At 35.0% G+C, this 17,708-nt stretch overlaps 1 pseudogene; it reads left to right on the forward strand.

The window, feature by feature from the left end:
* Positions 1–529: 529 nt before the first annotated feature.
* On the forward strand, positions 530–939 carry LOC114630935 (annotated as a pseudogene).
* Positions 940–17,708: the final 16,769 nt, after the last annotated feature.

Raw genomic sequence — 17,708 nt, forward strand, 5'->3', positions numbered from 1 at the left:
ATTGCAATAGTGAGAAGGGAAAGTCCCTAGCTTGAATAGTAATGGAAAGTAACCAATCCCGAAATATACTTAAAAAACACCTGTATGTAGCTTTCCAAAATTATAATAGTACTTCGAGTACTGGAAATGCAGCAAATGGCTGATAGTCTCATGAATATAAAGACACTAGCATGCCCTTCCTCCTCTCATCTCCTGACTACCAGGGCGTCTCATTGGAAAGACGTATCTTTACACTAGATTCACAGTGTCATTTCCCTTCATATGCTCACAGAAGGATGTTACAGGACAGACTAATCTGGTAGAACAAGCTGTAGATGTTTACCCAAAAACACTATTCTTAAGCAAGTCATAGTCAAACATCCTAAGAGTCTATCATAATCTCAATAACTACTGAGTTGAAAACATAGTATATATTGCTACATAGTATATAATGAAGATATAAACAACTCTACTATATAAATCTGTACATGGAAAACTTCCGTGGCTGCTCTCTCTTCTCTCTTTCTGAGCTGATAGCGCTCCTGCCAACATGGTGAACGTTCCTAAGACCCGCCGGTCATTCTGCAAGAAATGTGGGAAGCACCAACCCCACAAGGTGACCCAGTACAAGAAGGGCAAGGATTCTTTGTATGCCCAGGGAAAGCAGCGTTATGACAGGAAACAGAGTGGCTATGGTGGTCAGACTAAGCCTATTTTCCGCAAAAAGGCTAAAACTACAAAGAAGATCGTGCTGCGACTGGAGTGTGTTGTGTCGAGCCCAACTGCAGATCTAAGAGGATGCTGGCTATTAAGAGGTGCAAGCATTTTGAACTGGGAGGCAACAAGAAGAGAAAGGGTCAAGTGATCCAGTTCTAAGCTGATTTTGTTATGAAGACAGTAAAATCTTGACCTTTCACCCCCTTTGATTGTCTTTGGTGAGGGAATAAATTAAAGCTTTCAAAAATTGAAAAAAAAATAAAAAATAAATCTGTACATGTATACACAGAGATGCATATACATGTACATATGTATTAATGTAAGTATGCATGTATATAGGTAGATAGATAGATGATAGATAGATAGATAGATAGATAGATAGATAGATAGATAGATAGATAGGAAGGTAGGTATGCATACATGTGTAAAAACTGCTGAGTCCACGATGGAGCGCTTTCTTTTTCTTTGGTGTATTATTGATCCAACCATTGTTAGTCTTTTTGATTGATCCCAGGTGGAACATTTGAAATCTTATCACCTTCATCTGTGATGGATTAGAAGGTTATGTGTATTTGATTCAGTGTATGTATAAGGAAAGAGCAGAGGAAATGATTTTGAGATAACTATTTGTGAAAGGCATTCTGAATTTTAGACATGAGATCTGACAGATGCTGATGGCAGACAAATATTGTGAGAACAATTTTAGACCCAGTTGTATTCCACTTACAACAACATATCCTTTATGCTCATTTTCCCTTATAACATCTAAGCAGTGTTTCTGTTTGCTTTTGTTTTTAATGTTTGTGATATTTTGTTGTATAATGATGTTATGAAAAAAGAAACTACAATGTAGAGTGAAAATAAACAATATTTTAAAATCTCCTACTATTCACAGCTCATATTACTTACAATCAACATATTGGGATTTTTGCCCTTGTTTTTTTTATAAATAATCATGAATATAGAATGTCAGTAAAATAAAATTAATTTATATGATTTATAAACAAATAGATTTTATGGAATCATTAAAATGACACACATATTAAACATTATTACTTTTGAATATTATAATTTAATATGAGTTAAATATTACTTTCATGGCAATGACAAATTTTAATAGTAGCAAATTATTAGTATACTATGAGTTGACTCTTCTGTACTTCTGCTTCTGGAATGATGGTGTGCAAAAATTGTATCCTACCGTATCTATTAAGTGAAACTAAAAACATAGATTTTTAAACAAGTATAAGAAGAGGCTGAAAAGTTAAAGGGGGGAAAGGAAGACTGAACAGAGCCTTGGGGACCTAGAATAACAGCTATGAATTCTCTGAGATATTTTGCTTTCAAAAGTCTGTAATTGGTGTTGAAAATGGGTATGAGTAGAAATCAAAATGTACTGATAATTTTACTTTCAAGGAAAGAGACTTTGAAATAGTTGATTTATTAAGATAAAACCTATCAGATGATACAATCACTCTAGATAAATACCATCAGACAAATCTGTCCCTACAAGTTTAATACCAGGAAGATCTTGCAAGGATATCTTGAACTCTAGCCTTGAAAGGTAGCTAACTCTCAGACAAATGACTGAACAGAAAAAAAAAAAAAACAACTGGATGTGGGCTATGCTGTGATCTTCAAAATTCATATGTGAAATTGCTAACACCCAACATCTCAGATTGTGACTGATTTTGAAACCAGAGTACTTAAAGTTCTTACTAATTTGAACTATATTCATTAGCGCAGACCCTAATCCTACATTATTGATATTAAAATAAGACATTACACATATGGTCACAGAGTAAGTAATGTGTAATGACAAAAGGAAAAAATACAGAAATCTACACATATGGAAGGAAAACATTTAGAAAAGTAAATTGGTGCATGCTTTTGGTGAAGGACCTGCAAGCAAAGAAGTAAGAGAAATGCATGTCTTGTATGTTTCAATCAATCTGTAGTACTCACTTTTGGCAAATGCAGAAAACAAACAGGAGATTTTTGCTAAGAGGAGACTCTTCTTTTTGTTATGGAGAACATGATTGATATGAGAAATTATGTAACCAGCTGTCATTGGAAAGTAATCACCCATCTTCCCATTCCAAATATGAATTGATCACTAATTGAGAAAGTATGTCACATCTGGATCTCATGGAAGCATTTTGTTAGCTGAGGCTCCTTCCACTTTGATGATTCTTGCTTGTGTCGAGTTGACACAAAACCAATCAGTGCATGTATTATTATCTAGAATTACAAAATATTTGTGATGCATGTTTATAGTTCCATACTAGTTTAATTATCACACTTGTATGATAATATGGATATTACATTATGATAAAGGTCTCTGACAAGCTATTCCTTGTACAGTTTCTCTCCTTTATTCTAGCATCTCATCTCAGTAGGCCAGTACTTACTAATCTATCTTCCATCTCTACATTTCTCTATTTTAGAGTCTTATGTTGATGGAACTATACCTCATCTGACCATGTTGAAAAATAATGTGAGAATTATAATCAATAATATTCCAGAAAAAATATTTATTTTAAAAATACAATAGTATGGTAAAGTTGATTTTCTTCAGAGGCCTCTCAGGACTGAGATAGCGAGTGAGAGAATTTTGAACACTCAGCTCTAATTTGGATGTCTCTATCAAACCATTCCCCTCAGAGCTCAGGGAATCCTGTAGAAGAGGAATTAGGAAGTGTAGGAGCCAAAGGGGACAGAGGACACCTAGAACTCAAAGGTTCTCTAAATCAACATAATCACAGCTCATATGAATTTACACAGACTGATCAAGCTAACACATGGCCTGATAGGATCTGTACCAAGTCTTCTGCGTATATATTATGCCTTCCAGTTTAGTGGATCTTGAGTATGGGATTCCTGATTATGCAGACAAATGGGTCTCTGATTCCTGTGTCTTCTCTTGAGCTCCTTTTCTTCTGTTCATGTGCCTTCTTCAAATTTGATGTGATAACTTGTGTTGTATTATATTTTTTATATTTTACATGAATGAAAAAATGAAAGAAGTAATGAAAGAGAGGGGAAGGGAAGAGTGGTTAGCCACTAGATTAAAGATTAACAACTGAACTGTCATTTTTATCTTTTGGAAGAGGGAAAACAAGTTTTCTCCAATGGAATGACAGTGGGTATGTCAACCATTCTAGGGCAGGTCATTGCATGTTCATTGTATGTTGACAAACATAAAATGGAGTCCACTGGTTTTGTTGGTATCATTTTTATTTGACTATAGTTTGATATGTGGTTTTTGGTTGTTTGCTTGTTTGTTTGTTTTGTTTTGCTTTTTGGGTGCTGTTTTATTTTGATATCTTGGTTTGGATGGGTGACATAGTTAGGGTTTTACTGCTGTAAACACACACCATGACCAAGGTAACTTTTATAAGGACAACATTTAATTGTGGCTGGCTTACAGGTTCAGAGGTTCAGTCCATTATCATCAAGGTGGGAACATGGCAACATCCAGGCAAGCATGTGGAGTTGCAAATACACATTACATTTTTGTTGTGTATTTGTGCAGGTGGAGTTGAGAGTCCTACATCTTCATCGAAAGGCCGCTAGAAGAATACTGGCTTCTAGGCAGCTAGGTTGAGGGTCTTAAAAACCACACCCACAGTGACACACCTAATCTAAAAAGGCCACACCTTCTAATAGTACCACTCCCTGGCACATACCAACCATCATAGTGAGTGTTGTTGTGTATGAAAATTAATCAATGCATCTGGTAAGTGAATCACAAAATAATAGAGTTTAGGTATTATGCTCATTGTGAAGTATTATATAACTGTCTGCCTTACAAAATCAATGGCATTAACTAAGTAGACTTTAAATGTATATTCTCATAGTGAGGTACACATAGAAGAAATACAAAAAGAGTGTTTTGAAGTCTAATTACAAAATGAAACAAAAATGTCTCATTTTACTCAATTTCAGGCTTATTTATATAACTATACTCCTTAAAATTCCTGCATAACAAAAATGTAATGTGTATTTTAGTATCTTGACTAGTAAAAACGGAAAAAGCATCAACCTTTTCACATCACAGAGAATACTCATTCAAAGCCACCTTTGTTCATGTCTCCTAAACATTTCCATAAACATTCACATGTCTTCTTGAACTTTCTCAAATATCAAAAATAAATAATTAATTAACAAGGCCTGAAGAGATGGTTCAGTTAGTAGACAGGCTGCCACATTGCCACACAAGTATTAAGATATGACCTTAGATCACCAGTAGTTACATAAAAATCAAAAACAAAACCCAAACCAGACAAAAGCAAAGTAAAGCAAAGCAAAGCAAAACAAAACAAAACAAAACATTTCCTGCATCATAACTGTAATATCACTTCTACAGGGATAGAAATAGGTAAAGAAGTGGATCCTTACAGCTAATTGCTAACAATCAAGTTCCAGACTCAGTTTTGTAGGAAGATACTGTCTTAAACAAATAATGTGGATTGCAATGAAGAAAGCATCTAATTTTTACACTGAGCTCAAAAATTAGTAAATTGTCATACAAATACAATACATGCATGCATATACATACACATTTGAAAACCATTAAAAACAACACCAGCAAACTGGCCAACCTTCTCAATGACTTATAATTTCCTTGGAGAGAGATACATAAATTTCTGACTATAAATGGATAGATGAATATCAAGATATATTTTATTAATTACTAATGCCTGATACATAATACTTTGAATTGCACTGATAATATGCTCTAATTAATGGAATAAATTAATTCTTCATTTTACTGATCAAATCTGAACAATATTAGGTATTAATGTGGTTGCAGGCCACAAACTCGTAAAAAAGAAAAAATTATCGAGAAGATAAAGATAAAATTAAAAGAAATAATACAAAAAGCCTTACTGTTTCTTATCTATTGTGTGAAAATAAATGCATTTCCTTCCTGGTCTTTTAGATTTAGGAAATTAAAAATATTATCTGTTAGAAATCAAACTAATAAATTACTGAACACAGGCAATGTGTCTTTAATCATTAACAAAATTGTGAAAAACAATGCTTTTTGTGTTGACAGTTCCTTTAAAAAAGTGCTTTTAAAATTCTTAATGTTTTTCAATTGTATAAATAAAAAATAATCTCCACATAGTCTGGGCTCTCCTTAATATTGTATACAAATAGAGAATAGTTTTTATATAACTTAAAAAGCTAAGGGATAAACATTAAATATTCCCCATAAAATTCCTTTCTATTGGTTATTTTAATCATTTATATTTCAAATACTGTCTCCCACTCTACAAACCCCTTATCTCATCCCTCTCCCTTTGCCTCTAAAATGATGCTTCCCCAACCACCCATTCCTACCTCACCCCTCTACCATCTCCTTATGATGGGGTATTAAGTCTCCACAGGACCAAGGACCTACCTGCCCATTGATGCCAGATAAGGCAATCCTCAGCTACATATGTAGCTAGAGTTATGGCTCTCTGGTTGGTGGTTTAGTCCCTGGGAGCTCTTGGGGAGAGGGTATAGTAAGTTGATATTGTTGTTCTTCCTCTGGAGTTGCAATCCACTTCAGCTCCTTCAGTCCTTCCCCTAAATCTTCCATTGGGATCTCAGGGCTCAGTTTGGTGGTTTGTTGTGAATATCTGCATCTGTATGAGTCAGATGCTGTCAGAGCCTTTCAGAGTTCAGCTATACCAGGCTCTTGTACTTGGAATCAGCAATAGTGTCACTGTTTGTATCTGCAGATGGGATGGATCCCAACATGACACTGTCTCTGGATGACCTTTCTTTCAGCTTTTGCTCCATTCCTTTAGACTGGGCAATTCTGGGTTAAAATTTTGAGATGAGTAGTTGGCCCAATCCCTCAACTGGGGACAGTGCCTATGTACTGGAATTTTCCCTCTGTTGGGTATTTTCTCTAATATTATCATCGTTGGGTCCCAGGAACCTCTTGCTAACCTGGCATCTGGGACATTCTAGTGGTTCATCCCACTTGTTCCTCACACACACACACACCCATGGCTATATATTTCTATTAATTTTCCTGACCTTCTGGACTTCTCTCCTGTCCTTCCCATACCTTGTCCTGGCATCTTTTTTTCCTCTCTGTCTTCTATCTCTCCCAGGTTCCTCCCTCCCTCTACACCCTATGATTATTTTGTTCCCCCATCTAAGTAGGATACTTTGGTCTTCTTGTTAAGTTTCTGTGAACTGTATCATGGATATTCTGAGCTTTTGGGCTAATAATATCTACTAATCACTGAGTTTATATCATGTGTGTCTTTTTTGGTCTGGATTTCTTCAGTCACTTTTCCTTAAGATATTCTCATGAATGCCTTAGGGTTTAAGGAGGCACAGAGGACCTGTTGGAAATAGATTATCCTCTAGTCATCTTTCATTGATTCACTCAGTAACCTGTCTTATTCATTCAAGTATTATTGAGCTATTTACATGCTCCATATGCAAATGAATAAGGCAACCAACCACTGAAAAGCGAAATCTAAAGCAGGTAAGAAGGCTTCTACATTGAAGCTTAAGCCAGGATCTAGAATATTCTGTTCATTTATTGTTTTTTTATAAACATTTAATGGAGGATGCATTATTTGTGCAAAACTGAATATGTGACTGAAATAAAAATTGACTTCAGACTGCAAAAGTTTGTGGTCTACAATTAATAATAACACATTCTATACTGTAACATTAGCTACAGGAGAGTCTTGGTTTTTAGATTGCTTACCCCTTACAAGTTAGAGATTAAAAATGCCCCCAATATATGTGTTATCTGTATCTACCTTACTGAGAATAAATTACCAAGAGTTTTATGTGTCAATTCTAGACTCTCTATAGACTAAATCTTCAGTTTACTAATCCACAGTCCAAAAGTTCTCCAACCTGAGCTCCAGATAACCCCTTAAGCCAGGCCAGTCATTGCACTGAGTTCTCCTACATTCAGAGTCACTCGATCAGGGACACATTAACTTAGGGGACACATGGAACAACACAACACACAAATTCAGAAGTATACATAACTAAAAATATCAGTTCACATTTCAGTGATTCTTCAATGTTTTCAACACCATTCAGAAGAGATGCATACATTGAGGTCAGGAGACAGTATCCAAGGATTGTTATGAAGATCCTTTGATGAGAATATGGTATTGGAAAAAGTATACCATTTTGACTGAGGAATGAGGGAAGCAGAATTATAATAGAGCCAAGAGTATTAGTTAAGGTGTAGCTAGTGTCGTATAAAAAAGAAAAAAAAAAAGAAGTTGAGCTAAACTAGGAAAGAAAATCAGTACCATAGGGCACAATTAGCAAGCTTTGGGGACTGAGAGTGACAGGAACACAGGCTCAAGTCCAAGTTGTCTCTTGAGGAAAGGAATGAGTAATGAGGTCAGCCACCATATAGTAAGAACAAGAAAAGGAACATTCTTGGCTGAAGAAATATCTCACATTCAAGTTGAGTAACTTGGTTAAACTTAATCCTGTAGTGTGCTGACATTTTTTACAAACAGAAAAATTCAATACTCCACTTGAGATAGTGTGCCAGGATGTGAGATTTTTTAAAAAAATATTTACAGATGACCTATAAATGTCCTTCTATGTAGACAAATTGATTTGGACCTGTTCCTAAGATGAGATTATATAAAAGAAATTAATGTGGGGAAATTGAGAAGAAGTTTGAGTTAGAACAATCCTAAATTATGGGAGTTAAAGAGAAGGCAAAATGTAAAGAAGGGATGATACAAACTAAGATAAAAAGTAGTACTGTATTATCAATATGTTCATCTACTAGAAACATTCTAGAATATATTTCAGTTTAAAAGTTCTATTGTTCTCCCCATTGAATTCAAGATAAAGACATAGTAAGGAAAATGAAGGCTTTTTATATAGTTTTTTGCTAATTTTTTCTTGTGTAATTTTTATTGAATATTTTATTTATTTACATTTCAAATGTTATCCCCTCTCGTAGTAGTTTCCCTTCTGGAAACTGCCTATCCCACCTCTTGCCCCTGCTTCTATGAGGGTATTCCCCCATACACCCACCCACTCTGGCCTCCCTAGCCTGGTATTTCCCTACACTGGGGAATAGAGCCTTTACAGGACCAAGGGCCCGTCCTCCCATTGATGCCTGACAAGGCCATCCTCTGCCACATATGCAGCTGGAGCCATGAGTGGCTCCATGTGTACCCTTTGGTTGGTGGTTTAATCCCTGGGAGCTGAGGTCTCTGATTGGTTGATATGATGTTCCTCCTATGGGGTTGCAATTTATATAGTTTTAAAAACACAGTTTTTAATGAGAAAACATAAATTAATTGTGGTTGCCTGTGGACAGTGTAAAATGACTTAATGTTGATATGTCCTTATACAAATAATGTGAAAATTAAATATATCTTTGCTTTGCTGAGAAATATACAGTAGAAGTATAAATCTGCCTGAAAATTTTGGAGAGAAAATTAATCATAGTGGATAAAATAAATCACTCTAAAATAAGAGATTAAAGGAAAAAATTGACATTAGAAAACAGGACTAGAGAGATCCTGAGATAGGCATGGATAGGATATGCTGGGGTACTAATTCTGATGCAAATGCAAGAGTAACTGTAGAGGAACTAAAGAAGTTCTTTCTCAGTGAGTGAATGAGTAAAACAGACATGGGGCACACTTGAGCTGTGGATTTGCACACATGCAAAAACAAGAATGTGGAGCATTTTATAAAAATCCAACAATTGATGAAAAGATGCAGAGAAAATAAAAGTACTTCCCTGCCCCACCTCATTGATGTCAACTGCAGAGTTGAGTATACTATAGGGTACCTAACAACAACAAGGCTAAAAGAAGGCTTCAAGCGATAGACTAAATAACTGCACATTTAGAACCATGGGATACATTTTTACCTGGGATAAGAAACTTTAAGCAAAGGAAGAACAGTGTAAAATTTCTTTTTATAACATAACACCAGCAGCCAGACAAGAACTGATGGATTTAGATGGAGAAAAATACAGCTATATCCCTAAAGTACTTTCTGAGATAGAATCTACATTTGATAACTGAGCAAATATGTGTTGTAAAGAAGGGGATCAGCAGAGCGCAACTGTAACAGAAGAAACAGGAATTTTAGAGACTGTATTTTAATCCAAGTAGCCTCTAAATCCCACCTGGAGTTTCGGCCTCTGAAAAAATGCATTCATTTCAAATTGAAATAATTCCTTTCAAAATGGAAATGCTTTATTTATTTTTTAGTGTTTATAGTATTCTAGATGCAGTGTAAAGCACTAAAAAAGTGAATAAAATTCTACCTTTTCATGTCAAATATTCTTAGCCTTATAGCAATATTAAAGTAATATTAAAGTAATATTAAAAGTAAGGTAATATTAAAGTAAAGAACAAACTAGTAGGTCAAAGGCATAATTAACAATAGAGTTCCAATGTACTGCCTGGCTATGTAGTATAGTCACCTCTCCCAGAGATAAATGAGAATAAAAAGAAAGTTTGGTAAATGAGATAAGAAACAGTAAACACACTCCAGATAAACAACCAAATATGTTAGATACCTAAGGAGTAAGGGAGAGATTGGTTTTAGAGAATATCCCAGTGAACAGTAAGAAGGTCAAAAAACATACATAGGAAAAGCTTTGAATACTGTACCATTGTTATTGACTATAGTCTCTGTTCATGCTACTAACACAATGTATCTGCAAATGGATAATTGATTATGCACAGAAATGTGTTTTGTCACACTTCTTGAAGCTAGGAATTCCAATCCAAACAAACAAACAAACAAACAAACAAACAAACAAAAAGACTGATTTTTATGTCAAGTGGGTCCCTACTTCCAGATAGCAACACTTTTTGGACCCCCAAAAAGCAGAAGGAAGAAGGTAAAACATAATGCTCCATTCAATTTCTTTGAAAAAAGCACCAAGAACAATGGTAAGGATTCCATTCTCATGATTTCAACTCCATAGACACAGCTGCTTAGTACAACCACTTTAGAGATTAAATTTCAACATACCATGTAGGGAGCCCATTCAGATCACAGTACCTATGATGGTTTTAGTGACAACATTTGTAATAGATGTAATAATAAAATGACAAAAGTCAGTATTTTTTACTACTTACATGGGTCAACTGTTAGGATGCTACTGATTTAAAGAAAGCACATTGTTGTCCCATTCAGCCTGCAATGTCTTTAAGACAATTGAAGAAATAAGTGAGAAGAGGCACAGCAAGCAATAAACAAATTGTCTAAATTCCCCAATTTCTAAATAGAGAAGTCATCATCTAAACCGTATCCTGCTATATCATGTGCTCCTGATCGGTGGAAACTTTAGAGATTTTGATCAGGAAAATGGTATCACTTACTTGTCTATCTGAAACAGCAGTTAAAAGGAAGTTGGTTAAGGACTCCAGATAATGTTCAGCAAGTAACTTGCTAGGCTTGTAAGGAAAGTGATCTTATAAATCACCCCAAATCCATGAGCACATGCTTCTGATCCATTACTGCTATGACAGAGATAGTCATATCTTTAGGATCAGCATCCAGCCAGTCTAGCTTACTTGATAAGTTCCATGTCAGTGAGAGGCCTTGTCTCAAAAAGCACGATGGATTGTAGATGCTTAAAGAATAACTCCCAAATGTCTATGTCCATACCTCACATGTGCATGGCAACTGCTTGACACACATCTGCATCAACACACATAAACACACACACACACACACACACACACACACACACACACACATATTGCTAATGGTAGATTAAGTATCAAGAACTGGTAATTAGAATGTGAATGCTGGTGCTGTGTTTCAAGTTACTAATACTAAGACATAATTATTCTTGATATTACACTGATGGTAAATAAATAATATATTTGTGACTTTTTCAGAGATTACAATTTATTGATATGAATCAGTTATTTGTGTTGGTGCAGAGGAAGAAAGAGCCAATCACAAGGAGCTGAGACTCCTGAAGAAGGCCTTTTAGAATGACTACCATGATCTCATAGAGTGTCATGAAATAAAGTAGCTGGTAGTATGACCAAGAATGGGCAACTACACTTCCTTTTGTGAATGGCTGAGTGCTGTTGACACAGGAAGTTTCTATTGCACAAAGATGACAGCCATCTGGCCAAGATAGAAAATGTTCCCTCTGTCTCTGCCCCCAGATGGAGCTGTATGCTCATCAGCAGAGCTATAAAATGGCATATCATGGGAGTTGGAGATGAAAGTGTCTCTATAACTCTCACCATTCAAAAGTTTGTCAAAGCAGCATTATTCTTTGAAGATAAGCAACTATCCTTTGTGGTAAGTTGACAAATACTAACTAAACTGCATCCTGCACTAAGAATCTCCTTCCCATACTCAGTGTGAAGGGAAGGAAAATATTTTCAGAATATATTGACAATTTGGTCACTAATTTTCCAGATTTAAGTTGTTTAGAAAATGTCCTCAATATAGAGTCAGCCATATAACATTTAATTTACATAACATACACAGTTTTATTGGGGTTATAATGTTTGAGAATTCCATTTTTTCACATGCAGTGGAAGTGTAGTATAAGATGACTCTGCCTTACAAAAATAAATGAGAAACTACCTTTCTTCATTCTAGGTCAAATGTCACTTTCAATTAAATGTAGGTATCTAAGAGGGGGTCCTGATGCATGCAAGCAGTAAGCTTGCAAACTACATGCATACATTCAAAGAGCCTTAGAACTCAGAGAAAAGAGTGTATGCAAATTTTCCAAAACTGTCAATTTTTCATGCGAATTTTTGGTCTTTAACTATTCCTTGTATAGTCTTCCCTAGTCAAGCGCATATTTATTTCTTTCAAACGTGCTCCTTACTTTGAATATGTTGTTATATTTCCATGAAAATGACATCTTTGTTCTTTAGAAAATCATTCCCAGTTTATTGTCTCCCCAGAATTACAATAATCCTATATTTGTTATAACCTAATCACTTCCACAGCAACCTACTGTGAGGTTAGAAGTAGAGGATTAAAACTTCACATCGAAATACAAAACAAGCCCTTAACAAACCAAGATATATTTTTTTCAACATAAATATCCCAAGGAACAAAGAAGCGTTTTGACATAAGAACTCTGCAGAATATAGAAAACGGCAGCAGAACTGTTTATCAAAGTTTTCCTTGGTGTGTCAGCAGGTTCTGTGTAACTGACAGTGCTGATCCAAACGTTTTGATAGCAATAGAAGTGTTAACAGTGATAAGAACAAAAAAATATTAAACACTGTCGACTGTAACATTTCATTTCCACTGCCCTAATGCTGTTAGTGCAGAAAAATGGAACAAGAGGGAAGAGACTCAAGCACACAGCCAATGGCAATGAAGATTTAGTGGCAGGATCTACAGAGGCAGATAGGTATTAACAGAAAAGGAAAACCAGGAAATGAAAGGAGAGAAGGAAGAACAAAAAGAAAGAGGAAAAACCAGGTTAATCATAGGTCCATCTTTATTGCTGACAGCAAAATTAGAGGAGATATTATTTGAAAAAAATTTGCAATAAATGAAACATAGAAGTTGTATTCAAAATAATTATCTCTCCTTTACTTACAAAAGTATGTGACCTTTGAATTGAATATCATAAGATAGCAATATAAATTACTGGTAAATAAAAATGTTAGTGCAGTAAATATGTAGTAATGTAGCACCTATAAATACAGCATTGCTCTTAAAGTGTATTGCTATATTCTTCACTACACAATTAATTTGAATGTTCACTTTGATGTCCTTACATTTCATAATCAGTTTAAGTTTAAACATAATATAAAAAGAAACAAATTATACCATAAATATACATACATAAATATAGCCATAATTTTCTTAATGTCAAAATATTTTGTGCTAACTTCGTACATTTTATAGATATTAAACTTATTAATTTAGGAATATTAATAATCTAGTAATCCTATACTGCCTAAGATAATCTCATACTTGGACCATTAATTTATGCTCTTTGAACTTTCCAACTGTATACATGTTCATTTATACATATATTTCTTAATTGAGCTATGTGCAGTTGTCACCCTAGACAGTTATTAATTTATCATAAAGAGAAAAAATGCTCATTTCCATCCACACATAGGAAAGATACAAATCTTACTGTTTCAAATATGATATTCTCTGAGAAATTATATCGTGAACCTCAAGTAGTTAATTTTCAAGATGACCCCTTGATGTATCCCTTTGCAGTAGCAGTTTATAGGTTTAGATTATGTAATATTGAGTTCTATTTTATATTATTGAATATATGCTATGTGTATCTTTATTAAATTTTTAACTTTTCATTCTTTAACATAAGGGAAATTTTGTTTGTGTTCAAGCTATATGTATAGGAAGTTGTAATTCCCTTTGTTTGAATTATGATAAGTGTACTTTGTTCAAATATCACATAATCTAAAAATTAATAGAGAATATTGGTTTAAGATTTTGTTTTTTAGAGACATAAATTTGAAAAACAATTTATTCTTTCCTGAAGCATGTTCATATACAACAAATTTCTGTTTCATATGTCTATAATTGCTGAAAAATATCAAAATCACAAAATAAGAAGAATAGTATTATAAAGCTAGACACAACTTTCTATTCATAATTACAAGCCTCTGTGCATGCAAATTACAAGAATCTCCAATTATTTTGTTCTCCATTATGAATCAAAATAAGCAACCAAAACAACACAATCCTATATTCTTAACATTTGAAAGATGAAAACAGACATTATTAGTTTCAGAAAAAGACTCAAATCTTTGTTAAAGACACAGGCTTTGGACAACTCTTGCTATATGATATGCATGCTTGACAGCTAGGCAGTAACACTGCTACTGTTTATTACAGAACAACACATATTTTAGTGAAATTATTGTAGAGTTGTCCTGTGTATCCCTTTGCAATACCAGTTTGTAAGCTCTGATGTTTTCATAGGGTGTTTTCTGATTTCAGAGCTCTTGGAGTTTTGAACGTAAGAACCAGCTATAGTTATAATGGCCTCATACTACCTTGTTTCTCAGCTGAGCCCATCAGTGCATGGCCAGGTACAGTCAGGACATTGTTACACTATGCTGTGAAAATAATGAAAAGTAATCTCTTCCTCAGCTGATGCCATATGGAGTTTCAATCTGGCTTCACTTGAGCCTTGGTCTGCCTGGTTTCAGCTTAATCCATCAGTCCCAAACATAAATACTATAGCACTGTTCACTTCTCAATCTCTAAACTACTCAGAAACTCAAGCGTCCCATCATTCTATGCCTTGCAGCATAGAGCTTGCTCCACTAATCCCTGAGACCTGACCCTGTCAGGACTTGTTAGAGGTCATATACCAGATGTTTCTCATCAAGTGCCTGAAACATGAGAGTGAGTCAAGTCTCACGTCGCCTCAAGTGTCATTCCTTTTTACTTCCATAACCTCACTTGCAGTCTTTGAATTTTATACCAGCCTTTAATTTTAAAAAGAAAAATACCCCTGATACCCATGTACTTCTAAATTGGAATATTAAAGAAGAATTACCCTGAAAAGAATGGGTAAAGGAAAAAAAATAAAACTTATCTCAAGGAGGAATTCTTAATAACTGGGAACTGAGACAAAAGTTTGTCTTCAGTTGGAATTCAGTTTAGGCTACAAAGTAATTTCCAGGTCACTCTCAGCTATAGTATAAGATCCTGCATACAAAATAAAAGAATGAGAAGAGAAGAAAAGAGAGGAGAGGAGAGGAAAAGAGGGGAGGGGAGGGGAGGGGAGGGGAGAGGAGGGGAGGGGAGGGGAGAGGGGAGGAGAATAACAAAAACAGGATATAGTAGAAAATAATTAAGACCTTCCGGGTTTCCTTAACTCCCTATGAGAGTGAACCCCCAACTCAACCACCCCATCCAACATCTCTGAGGCTGAAGGTAATTTAATATAATATTGTAGGCTGCATTGAGAGCAGATTATAATGTAGTCTAAACATCAATCAGATTCTTTGCTCACCTAAAAGAATAAGTCATAAGTAAACGATGATGCTGTAATTTTGAGGAAGTAGGTTTAGGGAATGGTATAAAAGCATTATATAGAAGCTGAGGCATTTCAGGGTACCCTTCCCAAAAGATAGTCTGGGTTTATAAAATAAATAATAATACAGGATGTTACTGTGCTTACAAAAAAATTACTCATGTTTCTGACAGAATTTTAGCCAACAGACCAACGTGAATACACCAAGAATAGAAAAGAATTCCATCGATCAACTGCTAAAATGCATTATAAAGGACACAGTAGCAGACACATACAAATTAAGAGATATCTCACTAAAAAAGTAGACTGTACCCTATCAGCTTTCAACTCCCAAGATGATAAAAGAGAAGACTGAAGAATTTCTTAGACAGACTCAAACTAATAATCAGGAAACAAACAGAACCATGAGCTAGAGTCTAGGCTGTGAACTGTGAGTCAAATTTATTGATAGCACCAGTAGCACCATACCCATGTTTATTTTATAACAATACAAATTGTGTTGTAGGGATAAAATATAATTTTCTTGTTTTAGAAAATATGTCTTAGATTTAAAATAATTCCTGATCTCTAAAATAAATTTAAATAGCTGTGAATCTTGGTACCCTCAAGAAAGCAAGGTAAAATAGTAAATGTAATTAAAATTTAAACTAAAAACCCACTATTTACATATGGAATTGCTTGTACTAAACATACTCATTTGAAAACAAAATCAACATTCAGAAAATATTTCAAGGGAATGTTTTACTCTTTTATGTTATATATTTTTTTCATGGATGTACTTCATAATTCCGACTTTCCTCTTCACCTTCTTTTACCACATAGGCCAAAAGTTACATATATAGGTAAAAGTTCTGCCTGTAACATTTCAGGTGAAGTTTGAAAATTAAGGTCTCTAGCTACTCTTGGTGTCTTGTCTCTGCAGCTAGCCTTAAGCTTTTGACTGCCTCCATCTTTCACATGATTCTTCTTACTGAGATTCTCACAAGAACCCATAGCCTTCAGGATTTGCCCCTGCCTATAGCAACCTCCTCATGCTTCAGAATGAAAAATTGTTCTAAACGTTTTTGTAGTAAGGTTCTCTAGAATATCCTACAGTGTTTGTGAAGTTGCCCAATGGTGTTTATCTGAGTATCTTACGCAGTGAGAGCCTAGATAGCTCCACAGTAGCTGTCTACTGGCTGAAGAACTGGACACATCAATACTCAGTCCAGGAAGGGATAGCCTCAGGACTAAATGGACCAATGTGGCAAACACAATGCAAAGCTGAAAGTTTAGGATCAAGCTGGAGATTCGCTGATGCAATCTCAGATTGAAAAGATGGGAGAATAAATGTGCATGGAGAATAGAAATATGAAATTGGACTGTGCCATTGGAGCAGAATTCCCAGGCGCTATAGGAATGCCTTTGTCCTGCCATCAGTTCCTGATGTTGTAGCTTTTTCTTCGTTTCTTTTCGGTTCTTAGAATTTCATAAGAGAACTGCATTCGTATCATTTCCGCTCCTGTCTACCTTCTCCAACTCCTCTTTGTGTCTCACCCCCATCTTCTAAGAAAGTTATTTATTTATTTATTTATTTATTTATTTATTTATTTTCAATTCCACCTGTGCTGGTTGCTAGCCTATTAGATGATGCCATCTACACTTAGACTAGGCCTTCCCCACACAGTCCACAAACCCACACATCAACAGCCTAGCCCTACAACATCATGGCCACAATCAGAAATATACTTTGTTAGTTCTCTCAATAAAATTTAATCCAGCAATGACAAAAGCTAGGATTCATAACCATACCTCTCCATTGCTTATGATCCATTATTCTCTTAGGAAGACATTTTCATTTGGAGACACTGGATAACTAGTCAAAAAAGAGGTTTATTCAGTTCGCTCTCCTGTTTACGACTTGGAAATCCTGACTAACATGAAAATTCATAACTATTCTCTGATATACTGGCTCCTGAGTAAATGTCTTCTAACAAACCTAGAGGAACAAGACCATCCACAGTTACATATA

Source organism: Grammomys surdaster, unplaced genomic scaffold (assembly GCF_004785775.1).
Source record: "Grammomys surdaster isolate TR1022 unplaced genomic scaffold, NIH_TR_1.0 348, whole genome shotgun sequence".
Classification (NCBI taxonomy): Eukaryota; Metazoa; Chordata; class Mammalia; order Rodentia; family Muridae; genus Grammomys; species Grammomys surdaster.